This window comes from Anser brachyrhynchus, assembly GCF_964034855.1.
Source record: "Anser brachyrhynchus genome assembly, chromosome: 5".
NCBI lineage: Eukaryota > Metazoa > Chordata > Aves > Anseriformes > Anatidae > Anser > Anser brachyrhynchus.
The window spans coordinates 12703184-12720102 of NC_137699.1; the positions used below are offsets into that span (position 1 = coordinate 12703184).

The window sequence follows — 16919 nt, forward strand, 5'->3', positions numbered from 1 at the left end:
AACATCAGGCGTTTTGCCTGCCTGTCACCATGCTGCCTCCCCTTGCATGGCCTTTTGCAGCGTTCAGAGCTCACCGGGCGCCAACCCTGAGCAGTCTGGGAGGTGTTCGAGGGCAGGGCAGCCTGAAAATGTTAGTCAAGGAACTGTAAGAGCAACCTCAATCAATCCTATCGCAAATCCACATCAAACTCATGTTCCTTGTCCTATCCCTCAAGGCTGTAAGCAGCTCTGCCCACATGCCTTTCTGCCCACAGCTCCACGTGCTGGTTTTGATGGTCTTGTCTCTCAGAGGCACCCACTGTGTCTCTCCCACACGGGCCTTTGTGCTGAAATTCCTCCTTACCCCAGTGCTTCCAACATCTGTGAGATACTTCTGTCTGTATAGCTCTCTCTCTGTGTATCTCTACTGTCTTTATTCCTTTGTGATACGTGGATTTATGCCTGAATGAGAATGTTGCATATCTGCTTCATAACTCTGGGGAAAGGGTTGTGTTTATTTTTTGTAAACTATCATGTATGCTTACAGTGATGTCTGTATGATAAGGCATAATAACAGATGCAAGTGACTTGCTCACAGTTCCTAAACTTGGAAGGACAACAAGCAGTAGCCTGAAGCTAAAAACAAAAACGCATAAGCTACCTGTCAGGGAGAGTCCTTAACAGATGTTTCAAAGCTGTATGTAACATTTTAGTAATGCAGAGAACTTGCTGCAGGTGCGCCAGGAGGAATTTATGGAATAAGAAACTTGAATGCAAGTGTCTGTGGAGTGCTTTGCCACTGATGTGCTGCTGACGCCGATCCTAATGGGGCATACCAGCAGGGAAACTACCAGGAGGTCCTCTGTAATGTATCAGCATTTCTCCACCTACACCCCTGGTGTAAAACTGGAGGAACTGCTGAGCGCTCATTACGTTGTTACTTTTTTTCTGTTGTGTGGAAGCAAAGTGATGCAGGGTTTCCTACTGAAAGGACATTTGGTTATAAAATTTGACCTGAATGCTTTCACCTGATGCTAGCAGTAATGCAAAAATTGAGAGAGAGATTATAACAGAAAAGGACTCCCTCTCGCAAATCTTTTCCTCTTCCAGTTTGGTTACACTTGAAGTCTAATTATCCTTACTCTTTGACCTATATAGTCAATTGTCTTTATGACTTGAAAAAGTCATTGCTTTTTCATTTGTGTGAGCATCTTAAAAATGGTGAGAAAAAAATAACAGCAAAGCCAGAAGTTAGCTAAGGAGACTGAGGAACCAGTGAAATAGCTGAAATGTGCCCGAACTCACAACATGCAGTTCATTGGAGGCTGAGATGACAGTCTTTCTTTAAGGACATTGAGAAGTACTCCAAACAATTTGTGTTGGAGAGGAGATTGTGGTTTTGACTTTTGCAGACCCATAATCAGTTTTATTTTTTTGTGAAATTAAAACCATGTGAAGATTTGGAGCCAAGCTCCTTTGCATCAGTGCCCTCAGAATTTTGGTAGGCTGTTTTAAAATCATAGCTTGGTTTTTCCCAATGAGATCTGTGCACATGCAATCTTTGTTTGAATGTCAATTTTCCATGCAAAATAATTTCAGAGTTGCAAGGCTAACCATCCAGAATTAGAAAATGTAAGATTAAATCAACAGATTTTTTCTCCCAGAATGTGAGTCTCTTTCTGCTGTCCCTATTTACTCTCAAGATCTCTTGCTTTTAAATTATGTGTGAAGCATGCTCTGGCTCTGTGGGGAAAGATGCACATCCCTGTGGAGATGCAGTGAGTCATTGTCAAGAAATACTGCACATGGGTCTCCCAAAAACTTCACATCTATTTTTGTATAGGGTAGAGCAATGAGAATCAACTGAAAACGTAAATGTGAGAAAGTACATCATGGAAGTTACATCCTTCTTTTTGGGAGGTTTGAGGAAGCTTGCCTGGAAGTTCTGGGAGAGGTAAAACAGTCCTCTGCAGTGGCTGCAGAGATATTACTCAGCGGCACGTGCCACGCTTTTGGCACAGGGTGGTTTCTGTAGAGGTGTGACATGCTGTGGCTTGGCCCAGGCCAGTCGTGCTGGTGTGTATTGCAGGAGTTGTGTTACACAGCCAGGCGAAGGCTGGGTTTTGTACCTGTTGGTTCTCTGCCTCTTGCGTTCGGACAGGATGTTTCATGTTCCCTCGTGCTTTAAGAACCATTTCACTTAAAGAAGCTGCCCCGGGTGCCAAAAGTCAGTAAGGCAGGAAATGTAAAGCATAGTTACCTAATAGCAGCCAGGCTGCTAAATTGGCATCTTGGGAAGGTTGGTTACATTGCATGTGCCAAAAGGGAGAATGGAGAATCCTTCAAAGTACTAAACAGTGTCATTAAATGATTTGAGAAGACTTAATTTCCTGCAGGCCCAGGCAATGGAAAAAACTGAAACCCAAAACCCACCTGATCAGAGCCATCAGCTGTATGGATATTTGCAATGGTAGGCAGAAGAGAATTAATTTTGACAGGTACACTGTCTTCTTCTTGAGGTTTACCACTGTCTTTTAATGTATAAATTCACCTCCAGCTAGTACCAGGTTGGAAACAGACGGATCCCACAGAGCTGAGCTTCACTGCTCATACCAGCAGGTTCCCACTATTTGAAAAGCTGCCTTAGGAGCAGATACTAATGCAAACATCTTGCCGTGGTGCAAAGCAGAAAGCAGTGTGCCAAAGGAAGTATGGGTTGCCCTACTGTTCTGCAAGCAGTAAAGGAAAAATATACAGGTTCTCATAAGCACATCTGTTTTCTTTTTGTGTTTTTCTTCTAACTAATCAGTGATTGCCTGGGAGTCTCTGTAGTTCAGTGACATTTCTGTGGCTAACCAAGTGTCTCTTTAGGTCCTGCCTTTGGGGTAAGCATAAACATTGGATAATAAAGTGATTTTGTATACCTCATAGATAATACTCTCTTGCCAGTATTTAAAATGTTAGGCTGAGAGGTGGCAGATGGAGGGAACTGTTTCAGCGTGGCATGAAGTCTGTCAATCTGAAAACTGAAACAGCCAGTGGTGGTGTCTGCCCCACAGTCACTAATGCTGTTGGTGAATCAGACATTAAAGATTTTACATTTTGGTATAAATATATAGCTCACAAGATGCTGCTACTTCACTGTGTGGTTACACAAGTAACTCTCTGTCCTTCTGTTTTCCAGCTGTGCAATAGGATTGTTTGTACTTTATCAGCTTGTTGTGAACCATAACTTGTTCCTCATTTGAAGAAGTTTGAGAGTCTCTTGAAATAACCGAAGAAATGCGAAGTGTTAGAAATACTGATGTGAATTACTTAATCACACCATTGCACTGTCAATTTGATCGTTAGCTGTGGTCTGGACCTAATGCATTGGAGAGCAAGATATAATTTTCCTGTTTAAATGGGAATGGAGAATGATGTGAAATCTGTATGCTTTCCCTTGCTCAAAATATATCTGGAAATTATTTAGTTAGTCAGTGAATGGTACTGTCAGCTTGCCTTAATGCTGATGTGCCTTAAAGCACTCATTTGCAGTACCCCTTCCTCTCTTTCAACGTTTTTATTCTGTAATCAAAACTGTCTTAAATGTATCTTCTGCTTCCTTGAAATGTCAATCTGTTTGCCTGCTCATTCCCGACCCTGAGGTAACGGGGAGCTGTTTCAGCTATGAAGTCAGGATGCTCCTGTGCAGTGGAGTTGCTGCCTTGGCCAGAAGGATGTGACGTGTGAGCTGTGGTTGTGCAGTTTGTTCAAGCTAGCAGAGGTCCATGCTGTCATGGAGAGGTCATCCCCCATATCTTTCTGGAAGTTTTCCTCTGTCTCCCTCGATAAAGCACCACTATTTGTGTGGCTGTATAACCTAAATCAGGAAAGTCATCTAGGTGAGGTCTTTTCCCTCCCTCCCCTCTACCACCTTCCCTGCTCTCTTTTCTTCTGTGTGCTTTCCCCTCTTCCCTTGTTCTGCCTTGCCTTGCCTTGTCCTGCCAGGCCTGTTACCTGACGTAGCTCACTGTGCACCTGTGTGGGCAATGATGCTGAAACAAGGGACATAATGGGAATAAGCGTTCAGTGGTATGCACGTGGGCAGCACCATACCATTTGGCGCTGGCACGGATTTTGGTTACATTGCATTCAGACAGAGTGGTTATAGGACTAGTGCTTGCCCGTCCCTGATCTCTGCAGAAGCAGCAGAAAGCCGGAGGAGGTGCTGGCTCTGGGGTCAAGAAGATGACTTATTAAATGCTCAGTGCAGCACAGGTAGGTGTGCATATGTTGGCAAAGGAGTACTCAAAGACTGAGGAAAAATGAGGGGACTGCCACAACAGTCATTAAGGAAAACTGCGAATAATTGCAGAACTTGACATTGAAATGCTGAAACGTTTCATGCCCCAATACCGGAGCACCCACGGGTATAGTGAAACTGAGGGAGTAATTAAGAGCTAAGCATGTTGAAGGTGTTTACACACTGGAATGATATGTATATACTGCTCAAAAGACTAGAGCTATTTCCAGAGTGGGAGAAATGTACGGGAGAAGCTAGACTTAATTAAGAAGAGTAATAATTGGGCTGGCTGTCTTTCCTGATGAGCTCTGTGATGTCTAAGCAGCCTTCAAAGGGAAGCATTGTTCCTTATATATGGGACTTAAAAAGCTTCAGTAGTCTGGAGGGATCGATTGGAAGCGTACAAGAGAGAACGATCTCGCAGTGGCAGGGAGCTGAACGCAGCAGCAAATGACGGCTTCCTCGCTCTGAAATCGCAGCCTGCCCACCAATCTGGGGAGAGGTTGTTAATTGATCCCTAATAGAGGAGTCCATAGCTGGCCAGTTTGTTTATTTAATCAAGATAAAGGCATGCAGAAATTAAATCCTCGGCTACATGTCTTAGTTTTTCTCTGCTAGCACGCAGCAACTTAGTTTTTTTTTTTTGCTTCAGAGCTACTGTTGCTAAAAAAAACTGTAGCAACAGGGAGAAGTCTGTCACTTGGGGTACTGATCCCCAAATATTTAAATGGATTTAAAAAAAAATTTTAGCTAACCTACTTCACTTTGTCTTGTTCCCCAATCGTAACATTTATACTCCGTAATTTGAAACAAATAATTGAAATTCTACATAATGCTTAAACAGCTAATTGACCTGACACACTGGACTTCCCGTGTGCTTTGCCGAGCTATGCTTTTGAATAATTTACCAAAAGTATGGTAATAAACCATCAAATATTAATCACGCTTTCTACAGTACATACATTGGAGGGCTTTATTTTAGTTGCAAGTGCGTTAATTTCTCAGACAATCAGTGTAGCTCTGTCAACATGACCAAATCCAGCTTGCGAATTTGCCGTCTTTCATCTTGGAGGCTTTTTGCTGATGTAGTGTGTTACAGCCGACCAGCGCTGATGTCGTTCCCGCTCCAGGTATCTGTTGGGATAGAGCCTGACGTGTCTGAATAGAAAATGCTGAGTGTAATAATATAATAAGACAAAACGAGCCAGCTCTGGTCAGACCAATATTCCACACAGGCCAATATCCTGTCTTAAAGAGTGGTCACAAACAAGTGCCGCTCAGGCCAAAAGACAAGGCCAGTGAACTTGGAGGCAGCAGGTGACTGGACAACACAAATGTCTTACAGTGACATACTTAAAAAATTCTTCCTCTGTTTACAGAAGTATGTTTGGTAGGGAAGCTGAACATCTTTTCATGTGTTTTCCTGTTAAGGGAAAAACCTTTTAATTGTGATCCAAATGAATGATGGTGATCATTGAAAACCTGTACAAATGGTAGTTTACTGGCATGCTCTCTCATCATCCCTGAGTGCCTGAGTAGCTCCTGTTTTGTAGGGCAGATTGCTGTCAGCTTCCCTGGTTGGAAGCAGAGGCTGGATGCTAACAACATTTTCGGAGAGAGAGATGAACGCTGACCATTGGAAAAAAGTGTCTCGAAAATCTCAGCCTCTGTGCCGTCAGCTTTTGTCCAAAAGTTTTAAAGGCAGATCCTTTTTACAAATCTACTTTTTGTGTGAATTCCTTAAAACAGCTACTGTGAGAGGAATGCTTGTATGTGTTTAGTTAAAAGATAATGCTATCAAAAGTAGTCTGATCAGCCTTTTGACTTCACCTTATCTTGTGAAATTTTGAGAAGGGCACCTTTTTGTTATCTCATCAAGATAACTGGTCTTAGGGGTGGCAGGTATCATAACCTCAAAAATCACTACTCTGCTTAGGAGGCTAAAACAACAATCACAAGTAGGCGTCTCCTAAGACTCTTAAAATTGAATTATACTGAAGAATGTTGAAAGTAATTCTGCTTTTATTTAGTTGGCTTATTCCTCATGTCCTTTATGCGTGTTCACTTTCACCCTTCTTTTTAGACAGTCAGATACACTCCCTGTGTGCTCTTCCCTGCCGTCCTTTCTCAGACCCCACAGAAAGAGAGCTGCAGGAACAACACTATTCTGATTTTGAGCTCAAAAGCTGAAAGTAATACAAATTTTCTCTCTTTTCGTACATGAGGCCTGAAAGCTCAGCTTCTCTGTCAGTACATGTGTGGGGCCATCAGGAAAGGTGATGAGATAGGAAAGTTGAAGTCCCAGTATTTCATGGATGACACTCCGTTCTAGTTTGTCTGATATGAACTGAAACCATCACGATCTCATAGCTTCCGGTTGCCCTGAAGAGATGAGCAGCTGTCTCTGGCTGAAGTTAGATAAGACAGTAATGAAGCTACAGAGAAGTGCTCAGACGGAAATGCTCTTCCCCAACAACAATCAGTCCCATTGAATGCAAGCCTTAGGGTTCTCTTAGCCTGTACTACACAATCAATAGCAATGGAGGTGGAAAATGTTAATTATCATCTGTGGCTGGCGAGGAGTTTGTGCTGGATCCTATTAATGCAAAACTGGCCAGTGTGACCGATGTAGTTCTGAGATATAGCCTGAAACTATTGTGAGTGTTAGTATATAGGAGTAATTCATCATGGGCTGAAACAGGAAGACTGAAAAGGGCACAAATCTTGGAATATGCAAGAATTTGTGACGGGGAGACTGATTAACTGGATGGTGTAGCCATTACAATTAGGATAGGAAGTAATTGTGAAGAAAAAAACAGCTTAGACGGAGATCAGTGATGAAGTGTCCAAAGGATCAGTTCTGGGATGAATTCAATTTATAGCTTCCCTTATGATGTTGGCAGAAAAATGGAAGTGTGCTGGTGAAACTTTGTGGTGGGCCGAAGGAGGGAGATACCACTGGATGACAGACTGGGATGTGGTGCAGAGAGAACCAAATGACGTTAAGGGTCTGAGTCTGTGAAACAGGTTGGCTTTTAATATTTCAAAGTATAAAGATCATGTATGGAATTAATAACCAGAAGTTTTGGGACATGCTCGGAATTCATGAGTTGGAAATGACAAGGGGGAGAAAGACATGGATATCTGTGAGCTACCAGTGTAACAGAACCATTAAAAGCAAGTGAGTGCAATCTTAGGAGTTGTACAAAGCAAGTCAGAGAAGAAATAAGGTACTGACGCTATGGTACAAGACATGGCTGTGTAGAATTCTGAGCAGGCAGGTTCAGGAGACAGGAATTAGAACAGAGCAGATGATGACAGGAGTGGAGTTTGTAATACAAAGAGGATTAACAGAGTTTGTTTTAGCCTTGGTAAACCAGGAGCATGTTTTCTGGAAACCACTAATAGAGTCTGGGGACAGCAGAACTGAGAGAAGAGGTCTGTCAGCTAAAGGACAGTGTTGGCTTTAAAGCAAATTATATAAACTGGCCAAGAAAAACTGAATTTCCTTCTGATTTTCAGACTCCTGACAATCAGAGCAGCGACATTCTGGGACAGCCTTTTAACTGGACTTGTAGGATAAGAAACATAAATGATTTTAGGATGGACTGTGATCAGCTTATGAGAAAGCTGTATTACATGGTTCTTGCAATAATAGGGAGCATTAACAGTCTTTTTATCTCTCACCTGACATTCAAAGGTCAAATGAGTGTTTCCAGCAGCAGTGGAACCACTGAAACCTGGTTTCCAAGAGAATTTTTTTTTTTTGCCAAAAAAACAAAGCCGCTGGGGGAATAGGTTTCTTATGTTAGGGATGATTCAGCTGGAAGGTTTGAGCATCACCAGACCCAATTTGCTTTCCAGTAGAATAAACACCTCACTGCTCTGACAGATTCTCTGGTAATGGGAAATTGTGTAAGCAGGCTGCTACTCCCCACTGGAGTCCTTGTTCTGTCAACCTGGTTTGCCCTTCAGATGCTCAGGAAGAGGCAACTGTTGCATAATAAAGCTGAGTAGCTTACTTTATTGACAGAGGAGGAGGAGGAGTGGTACTGGGCCCGGTCCACCAACTGGTTGTTTTCTGGCTTACGTTCTGTCTTCAGCTCCAGGGCTAAAAACCACTGAACAAGGTGGAAGGAGAAGGAATTAATACCTTATTGTACTCAACTCTGCTTATTACGTACAATCAGAGGCTCGTGAAAGCTGCCCAGAAACAGGCTGCATTTTCGCTCTGAATGAAAAATAACTTCTTTAAAAAACTTGATTTTCTTTTTTTTTTTTTTTCCCTTCTCTTAGTCACCTTTAATTTACAAATGTCTGGTTGCAATTTATATTCACGTGGTTTTTGCCTAAATCTCAAAAAGGGACTGCTTGTTGTTTTCCGTGTTTTCAAGTGAAGCCTCTGTTATTTTTCAAAGTTCCTGGACTTTACGGCAAGGGAAGCAGATGGAGAAAACATTACTTGAAAAGCACTGTCTTCCAGCACAGACAGTGAAATGCTGAATCCTGAAGTCATTTGCATTTGTGTCTGCTCAGTCTGCTGCCCAACCTGTCTTCCTGCCTCCTTATCCCTGCGGTGAGAGCTTTCAACTGTAGATCCGTAAATGTATGGCTGTTATGTGGGAGAGAGAGTATGGAAGGAGGGAGTGGTTAAAGGAAGTGTTTGAAGGGACCTAAATTTATTCTTTTGTTGGTGTAACTGGAATGCTGGAGTGGTAGATGGGTGTCAAATTGTAGCTGAAGGAATGTAGGTGGAAAAACGAATGGGTTCGGTAGGAATGGTTGTGAATACTGTCTGTGTGTTCCTGGCTTGGACGTTACCAGCTACAAGCATCCCTGAGTCCTGTTTAGTTGGTTCTTTGTGATCGAGGAGTGCAGCTGATCACCTGTAGCCCGCGTGAGCAATGACACCGTTCACACGGCAAATGGAAATGCTGTATGCGCGACAGCCAGCGTACCTTTTGGTGCTGGTGGTGAGCTGAAGCAGAAGTAGCATTTCTGCTCATGCAGCAAAGGTGCCATGCGGATGCAGATGACTGGCATGTTTTGAAATGTGGTTTCAAAGCCTCTGCTTGTAAGACCTGTTGCTGTTCCCACTGTAGTTGTGGTAAAAACTCCACTGACTTCCTTGCTGTAGGAGCAAGTAATAACAGCTTCTTTCTGAGGTCAGTGAGAATTTTGAAAATTTGCACACATACCAGTATAACCAGCTATTATTAAGGTTTAATACTGTATGTCCTGTTTACACAGTAGTCAAAACACTTTTGAGATGCAGCACCAATGAGGCTTTTAATTGCTCTTTTCTTGTCGTTTGCATAGAATTATGATGGAGTGCAGCAGCCTAGTTGTGGAAGACCTTCTAGGAGATACTAATAATAAGTTACAGACACAACAGCCTACACTGGTTCCAGTTGGTTTCAGAGTCTGATGCTGTCTGAATGCCTCTAGCTAAGGCCTCCTGAAACCTCTTAATTCTAGAGCCTTCAACAACAGCTCCAGCTCTTGATTGAGCTTTGTACCCACATGCAGTCCTTGCAGTCCTTGCATATCAGCTCCCCCAGAAACATGGTTTAATCAAAGCTTCCTCTCTCTCTCTCAAAAAAAAAAAAAAAAAAAAAGAATAAAAGAATTGGTCATTTTTCTTTCAAAGATAATTGCCTACATGCAGGCTGCAAAATGTCACATTACCATACAAAGACCCTTTAAGAAAACACTGAGCCCTGCTGGAAGCATATTCTGTGAAGGAATTCGTCTGTCTTCTGTGTTTAATAACTTTTAAACCTAGCTCTGGGAGTCTGAAAATGCTTTGGCAGTGCCCAAGTTATGAGCCTGGTCTTGAGGTGGAAACAAAACACCCTTGTTGTGAATACTTCGTCCCTGCTTCGCAGCTGAGAAGCCTGAGATAAGGAGAAGTTTAAATGGTCGAAAGTGCTGTGGCAGAGCTGGGTGGATGGATTTGGGAGACTGCCTGCAAATTCTGTGGTTGTATTGAAAAGACATTCTGCTGATTTCTCAGCATTCCTCTGTCTTTCTAGAAGAAATTTGCATGGAAATAAAATGTTCTGTTCAAGTGCATTCATTCCTGCCACTGGGCACTACCCACTGCCAGAACCTTCCTGCCAGGAGTTGTGTTGCAGAGGGTTACGCAGCAGGAGCAGACGAACTGCTAAGCAGATCCTGGTTTTGTATAGATTGTAACAGAAAGGAAGAGGGCCCAGGAACAAAATGGGAATATCATGGAAAGAGGCATAGCTGCTCTTGAGTTTGAATGTCTTCTACTGTTTTCGGCTGATGGCTGAAATGCTATAGATGCAGCTCAGAATTGGAATAAACCCCCCAGAACTCTAAATGAACCGTATATGAATGTTAATTTGGGCTTTGGCAGACGTATAGGCAGGATGTTAATTAATAGGGCTTGTAATTTTTATGATTCTTTGATAGTGTCTTTAAAACCCCTGCAGGATAAATCAGTGAAAGGCCACTAGTCCTATTGCTTGGGAATCTCACAGAATACTTTCACTGGTTATGCAGTAGCTGTGAGGAAATACTCAGATGTGAATACTTCATGAACAAGATGTGAGTACTGTGCTATTGGTTTTGGCTGCTTTCATTTTTTTTGAGAAGTCTACTCTATGGAAACCTTGCTACTTTTATTTAGAAGCCCCTCATATAGATGTACGGACCCACACTAGGTACATAGGTTTTGTTGGCTTTGACACAATTTTTTTTTTCCTCACAGTCCAAGATAATGATGACGTTATTTGCATAATTTCCATTTGCCCTGATTTAATGTTGGAGAAATAACCTACTGCCCTTGCTCAGATAGCTCAAGCGAATAAGGGGTTCCCAGACTTTCACTGTACCCCTCTGGCAGATGGCTTTCCATGAAGGCACAAACAACCTGCCAGGTTTGCTGGTACCCAGTATGAGGTCCCCAGGTCCCCTTTAGCAAGCTTCTGAATGTATGTGTATGCTCCCTAACAAATGCTGAGATTTTCAGTTCAGAACAACTGGACTAACACTGGAACTGCGAGTGGTATAGATCTGTGCCCTGACTACTAAATCCTGCTTAGTCTTTTCTAATTTTTTTTTCTTAATGCCTGCGAGGCACTCTGGTCCCAGGGATACCTCTCTGAAAACACAGAAGGAAAACTTCAGCTTCCAGACAGACTTGTGCAAGCAGTATGTCTTGTGGGGCATGTGGGGTGGGGTGACTCAGGAAGGAAGAGGACAATTTCTCAAATCTTATGTGTGTGCCTGCATGTAAGAGAGGGTCTTGTCTGTTGGGTGTACCCCAGCCAGGATGTATCTGCATTGCTCTCAAACTCGTGACAGGTTCAGAGGTACATCCTGGCTGGTTTTGAAATGCTGCACTTTGCCATCAGTCCGGTGCCGCTGGGAGCCCAGCATGAGCTCATTTTCTTCAGCTCCTTCAGCTGGGTTTTGTGCCCATTCTGACCTCCACTGCTAGCTGCACCCAGTGTAGCTCATTTTAAACTTGACATATCTGTCACAACCAGGCAGCAACCAGAGCTCTGTTGCAGTTTGTTGGGAACGCCGAACCCTGCTGTGCACTCATGGCTTCAGTGTTGTTTCCTGCCTTACTTCCTCCCCCCTGCTTCCTGCCTCTTTGCTGTACCTGGTGAGATACGCAGCTGTAGCCTCTGGTGCATGAGGTCAGTCCTGTAAGATGCCCAGCACAGTTTGGGGCATGATAAGATGCTGTGCTTAAGCTAAGCCCTTCTTATGGTAAGAAGCTCTTCTTCTGATCCCTGGTTGTTTGATCCCAGCAGCATGAAGGTTGTCTAGGTAAGAAATCTTTCCACTTGGAAATACAGTATTTGAAAAGTGAATTACAACAGAAAACGAAGGGCCAGATTGTCAGTCCCCAGTAACATCCCTTTGAACAAGGGCAGTGAGATGGAAGCGCTCCCCACACCCGCTTTACAGCCGGCTGTGGTTCATGTGCCATGGTTGCTTGGGTAAGCACAAGAGACATAGTAATTTGAGGAATATATTGGAGATGGTACTGGGGGGAGCTAGGATACAATGCAACCTAGCAGTCCCAGGTTAGAAAAATTGTGTGAAAGGTGTCTGTAGACAGAGTGCCCTGAAGCTTTTCAAGCTGGAGCTGACCCCTGCTCACTCCAGGGTTAAAAGCTAGAAAGGAGATTATCTGCCTTTGATTCCCCTGCCTAAGTGTAAGCTCATGCACTCAGCCAGAGCCTTTAATTTCAGAACCAGATCCTATTTTGTGCAGAACAGAACCTGCAGAGACAGTAGTTTGGCTAAAATGACAGAGACTTTCATTGCCTGTACTTGGCTTTAAATGTATCATCAACCAAAGGTAGGTTGTTTTCTAAATGTCATTTTCCTATTACAGGATTGTGAGGGCTCAGTGGGTGGAAGTGATTGTTTAAAAAACGATTTTGATGTAGGATAGCTCATTGTTTTACGTATTTTAAAAACATCAGGTTGAATGAAAACTGGCATCTGCTACCAATGAAACAAAACCACAAACCTGTACTTCGGATAGCAACATCCACTGTGTTTCTCACATGTAGTTTGCAAAGAAGACAGTGCCCAGTAAGTGGTATCACGTACACGTTCAGGGGGAGGATCCTGTGAGAGCGGCAGAGCAGCAGAGCGTGTCCTGTCCTGTGGGCTGGAGTCTGCTGGCTTCCAGTCCCTACAGAATGGGTGTGCGTCATTCGGGGCCCCAGCTGCCTGTGGGCATGTCTGAATAAAAAGGTGCTATTGTGAAAGTAATACTTAATATTTAATAGTCTCCTAACTGCACTGGTAGTCCAGCCTTTATCATCCCTTTTCCATCATCTGTTCCCATAGTGACCATTTATTGCGGTTTGGCAAGTCTTTTGGCTGAAGCTCAACCCTGCACTTATGAAACTAACTTAGTTCATTGCTTTGCCCAGTCTTTGATTATTCTTATTATTCTTATTATCATTATTTCAGTAATTTACCAAATGTAGATTGCTGGATTCACAAAGAGAAAATGAAAGTAAAATACATATAGCAGAGCACGCCTGGTGCAGTGCTTCACGATGCCTGACAAAGTGTTGGTCACACTGAGAATAACTGCCAATGGAAATTTCCAGAAGGTGCATCATCAGACAAAGGCTGTTGCAGTTGGTTACTGGACTTTTAAAATTTATTTTTTTTTTTATTTTAAATATCCAAGTTCAGGTGATTCAAGGAAATCCTTTTCCAAGTACATTGTAGTGTCTGTTGCTTACCTTCTGCAGAACTTTTGTATTGTGGGAAAGATGCACATGTTGGTTTTCTGTTCGCATTTTTGGTGAATACAGCTAGCACTCTACCAGATAGAATTCAGGTGTAATTACTGAGATTCATTTTGCTTTAAAATCACTGACCTGACCAGCACCAGCCCCTGCTAAACCAGCAGTGACAGAAAGGCAGGTACCTTTGCATCTGCCTTCTGGGACAGCAGCCGTGTACACCACACATTAAGCACAGCAGCAGTTTTTCAGTAACCTCGGTGGAAGCTTGCAAGCTGGTTTCCAGATTACTGTGTGAGTACTCTAAATATTGCGTGTGCCAATAGCTTGATGTATTGGTAACGTAGAATTCCCCTCTGGCCTGGCCTGTTCCCCAGCTGTTCTCACAGGTTAGCAGTTAAGACCCATATCTAAACAGGGTTTATATTAACATTAGACATAAGAAAATAAAACTATGAATTAATGGGAAGTCTGAAAGGAAAACCTGATGGAGGAAGAGGTTTTCAGCCAAACAGATTTTGCCAAGAGTTTCTTTTTGCAGACAGCTTTTACTGAGGGGGAAAAAAAAAACAAAAAAAAACCCCAAAAAAACAGTTGAACATTTTTCAAGCAATAAAATGGATTTAGAAAGTTCTTTTCAGTCCCTGGATTTGTCTGTCAAGCTTGATAGGACCTGCACTATGGCAAAGAGCAAGAAGGGAGGTGGCCATGCCTCACCGAGGTGTAGGCTGGTGGAGAGCCCAGCCTGCAGGGGAGAATGTGGGCAAGAAATCTGTGCTGGTTTAGGGACTTGGAGTTTAATGTTGTGCTGAGAGAAAGCAAAATACTTTGCTTCAGCTCAGTGTTTTGAGCCTGAGGGTTCAAACTGGGACACCCTCCCTCCGCTGCCCCCCCCCCCCCCAAAAAAAAAACAAAAAACAAAAAATACAACCACACACACAAAAATACCAAACAACAACCAACAAACAAAGAGGAAAAAATAAAAAAAAGGGTAAAAGGAAAGGAAGCTTGTAATCATCAGGTTCTGTCTGCACGGGATGAAATCTTGCAGACAGTGATGGAGTGCCAGCATAGTAACCCAAACCCACTGGGGCTGTTTTCCTGTTTTTCTCAGAACAAAGCTGTTCTCAGGGAACTATGATTTCTGTTTGAGGATGGTATGCTCTGGCAATGAAATCTTCATGTGTTTCGTGCATTCTGCTGTATGTCAGTGCGAGTGCTTTATCACACGTCTGGCACCAGCCAGGCTCGGGCCCAGCTCTCCTCAGAGTGCCCGCTGCTATCGCCTTTCGGCCTACCACTCCCAAACTCAACCCCTGTGTTACAGACAGTGTCGTGGGTATGCTGAAGTATTAAAAGGAAGAATTAACCCTTTGATCCACTTTGCAGCTTTCTGAACCCTGTTTAGTTTGTTTCCTGTTAATGAAATTCAATCTTTGTGTGACAGCAGAGACACAAGAAGTCTTGCGGTTCTTCAGCAGAGGCTGGGAATGGAAACTTGATCTCACAAGTATGGTCTGGAGCCTCATTGCCAAGGTCACTCCACCTTTTCTGAGCAGAATGATACTCCAGGAAAAAGGATATAAACTGCTTTCTATTTTATTTTTGAACATTTATTGGATAGAAGGGACTTCCCTCCTCATCTTTAATATCAGGCCTATAGCAGTCCTGTAAAAGGGCTGTTGTCAAACAACTCCCCTGAAGCAGTCAGGGGAGGCCTCAGGCTCCCCTGAAGCAGTCAGAAAAGGCTTTCTATTCTGTCTGCACTGGAGAATAGTCGTGAGGTGTGTGCTGAATTAATTATATTAGAGGTTATTCTAGACCTTTCTAAGCTGTGTATGAATTTGGTTCAGCTCTCCATATCAACAAAGGCCTTGCTTCTCTGAGCAGGCAGTGTTTTGAGGAATTACTGCTGTAAGGAAATACACAGCAGAAATACTAGGCAATAGTTATTCTCTGCAAAAGCTACTCTCTCTTTGTAGGTGAAGCGAAAGAAGATCATATGTGCTTTTCTCAAGCAGCTACAAGATAAACAGGTGTTCTACAGTCACTATTTTTTCTCCTGTACACTGTTATATTCTGGGTAGCCTTTTCCTGCTAAAAGGGTAGATTGTAGATGAAGGGTATTTGGGTGAAGCTGAACCTATGAAGACAATTGATGATGGGCCCAAAAAGATAAATACTGGAAAGAAAACAATTTGAAGAGTTAGCAGCCCTAGTACAATCTTTTTGTTTGAGGGTGCCTATTCCCCAAATGTTCCACTTAACCTTTAGTTCAGGAGGATTCATGCTTTCTTTGCTGATGCTAAACTCTAATATTAAAGTGTCTTCAAGTATGATCTCCTTTCCTCTCTGTTTTGATGAAAGGTGATGTCTTATTCAGGTCCACAATGACCTGCTCTCTGTTGTCTTAGCTGGTAGTATTGTAGAAGCTTTCTAGGACAAAGGGGCTGATGTGGACATCAGCTGATAAAACACCACAGTGGGTCTGCAAGAAGAAGTGTGTAAATGATGTCATTCTTCAGCCATGAAAAAAAAAGTTACACAAGAGGGTTAAAGACCTCATACATGGGAAAGAGGACATGCTTTGGGACCAGACTGAGAATATGGAATGAATTTGTCCCAAAGTTATGTTTATCACAATCTTCTCTTTCATTCTGAAATCAGGGTCTGTTGCCTTAGCCTGCTTTTTCTCAAACGATGCAGTGTGATGCCTAGATTCTGAAACCAGACCAAAAAAAAAAAAAAATCTGTGCCTGTTTGTAGAGATTATATGTGTACAAACGCAAACATATTACCCAGTGAAAATGTGCATAAAATAGGATTATTGGTAGCTTTCTTGAAAGATACTTGTAGATGGTGTGTAGTCCAAGAGCTGAGGATGACAGGGTGGAGGATTGACACTGACACTGGACTCCTTCGCTGAACGCTGAAATAGTAGACCTGAGCAGGAAGGATACTGACACTCTCCAGGTGGTAGTGCAGGGCTGTTTTTTAAAGCATAGTTTGCAGTGTCAATGCCATGTAATATGACATAGGGGGTAATGATACTGGTTTACTGCTTGCAGTAAGTTTCCGTAGCTATTTTACTTGGTTGGATCCCTTGGATGGGAGACATGCAGCTTTCATGACTTCATAGCACATCACGTTGCTCGATGCAGATCAGTTCTGTGCTGAGGTGGGGAATGTGCTGCGCCTGCGGGATGGTGAGCTTGAAAACCTTTTTGATTCCTTTTATATTTTTAAGAGGCCATAGAGTAGGTAACTTGCAGCTGATGCAGTCATAAATCCTTGTGCTCGTAATAAAAATACTGAAATGAAGCTTTCACAAGATACTGTTCAGATAATCCCCAAAGAATTTGGAAGCTTTTTTTGGACTTTGGCTGTCAGAGTGGTGC

The 16919-nt window shown here is 42.9% G+C and overlaps 1 protein-coding gene across 2 annotated transcripts in view; it reads left to right on the plus strand.

The window, feature by feature from the left end:
* FUT8 (fucosyltransferase 8) overlaps positions 1-16919 on the plus strand; it is a 179237-nt gene that overhangs the window by 519 nt on the left and 161799 nt on the right. The window lies entirely within an intron of this gene.